The sequence below is a fragment of the Andrographis paniculata genome, unplaced genomic scaffold (assembly GCF_009805555.1).
Source record: "Andrographis paniculata isolate CXL003 unplaced genomic scaffold, ASM980555v1 Contig75END, whole genome shotgun sequence".
NCBI lineage: Eukaryota > Viridiplantae > Streptophyta > Magnoliopsida > Lamiales > Acanthaceae > Andrographis > Andrographis paniculata.
In genome coordinates this window covers 3,045,433-3,047,229 of record NW_026137612.1, presented here as the reverse complement: position 1 = coordinate 3,047,229, position 1,797 = coordinate 3,045,433, and positions in this window count along the sequence as shown.

The following is a 1,797-nucleotide window of genomic DNA, read 5'->3' as shown; positions in this document are numbered from 1 at the left end:
CTTCTAAAGTTGTATCTTCCATAACAAACAACTTATACAGAAATGGGTGTGGCTTTATCATGAGCCATACAATAAAGGTGTTCTTTCAATAGAACATCGAGTTCTGGCCAGTGACTTTATAACCCTTGTTTGGGTATTCCCTGGCCATATACAACTGAGACATCGGAGCCAAATGACTAGAATAAAACACTGACTCTTCCACTTGTTCTGTTACGTCGAATGGGTTGTCATTCGCTTCCATTTTAAAGACCTGATTTCCTTCCCAGAACATTAACTGTTGGTGCAAGGTTGATGGCACACATTGAGAGGCATGAATCCAATCTCGTCCCAGCAAAAGAGAATATGTAGTATCTGCGTCCACAATAAAGAAAACAGTGGAAATTTTCTTTGGTCCGACCTCAATTGTGGCAACCATCATACCTTCAGGCTTGGTCGGCTGCCCTGTAAAACTTGTCATTTCGAATTCCACAGGGGACAGATCATGAATTCCTTTCCCTAGCTTCTTGAGAGTCTTCAATGGCATAACATTAAAGACTGCTCCATTATCCACGAAAACCTTTGTGATTGGTTTCCCACAAATGTGAGCATTAACATACAGAGGTTTCAAATGGGAGTTCGCACCCTCTGGAATAGGAGGAAACACAATTGAAGGTGCTTCCGACTGAGGCTCAGAATCTGTAATCTTTGCCCACTCTGTTTCCTCTAATTCGCCATCTGCCAAGAATGCCCATAAAGGTTCGTCCATAGTATCATCTACCAGACTCGCCCACGTCGGTTCATCACTCATCTGGTTAACCTCTGTCATTCGACAAGGGATTCGTGGTCCCAGACGAGATTTAACAGATCTTGAATTTTCCTCTGTAGGCACCACTTCTTCCTTCGTCTCATTTCGAGATTGAACCGTCAAGGATTCAATACGAAATTCTTCCAGAGATGGATTGATGTTGATCCGTTCACAATGTTGGCATCTAAAACCTTTAATTATTTCATCTGCCATTCCTTTACCTTTCCCCTGTCCCGACGAACTTCTTTTGGTATAGTCGGAAGCTCCTAATCCGTCCTTCGGTTGCTTTCCTGACCAGACCCGACTGGACCGACTTATTGGAGACTGAATGGCCGCTCCCTGCTCGTCGGTCGTTTGTTCTGTAAAGACTCTAATGGACTGATCTCCTGTCAAGTGGTCGGCCGCATTTTGTTCGTCGGTTCTTTGTTGCACTGCAGGAACTCGTTTCCCATACTTTGCAGCATACCTGCGTTTGGCATTGCGAATCTGTGTACGATTCATACCTGGGAAACGAGGATCTATATCAACGGGTAAAGGCTTTTTATTTCGAGCCCAATCGTTCCCGACTGAACCCGTTTTTCTGGTCGGGTGGTCTCTCACTAAAACCTTTTCCTTCACTTCCACATTAAAAGAACCGTCTGGACGGTCCCATTTTTCAGCGACTGGCCTTTCAACAACCTTGAGTCGTTCTTCCGGTCGGCTGCTATTTGGCTGATTCCCTTTCTTTTTTCCGGGACTTGCCTGAGTTTGCTCCCCTGTTTGTCCACTATTGACCGAACTTTTCCTTGTTTCCGAACTTGGTTGGATGTCAACCATTGCAGTTGTTACTTTCGGAAATGGTTGCTGGTCTACACCTAAAGTGATGTATTTGAGCCGACCTGTCTTGATGGCTTTTTGAATTTCCTTCCTAAAATGAGTACACTGACTTGTAGTGTGTGTGAAAGAATTATGCCACTTACAATATGGTCTCCCTTTGATTTCTTCTTTAGTGGCAAGTCTTTGGCCCTTTGGAA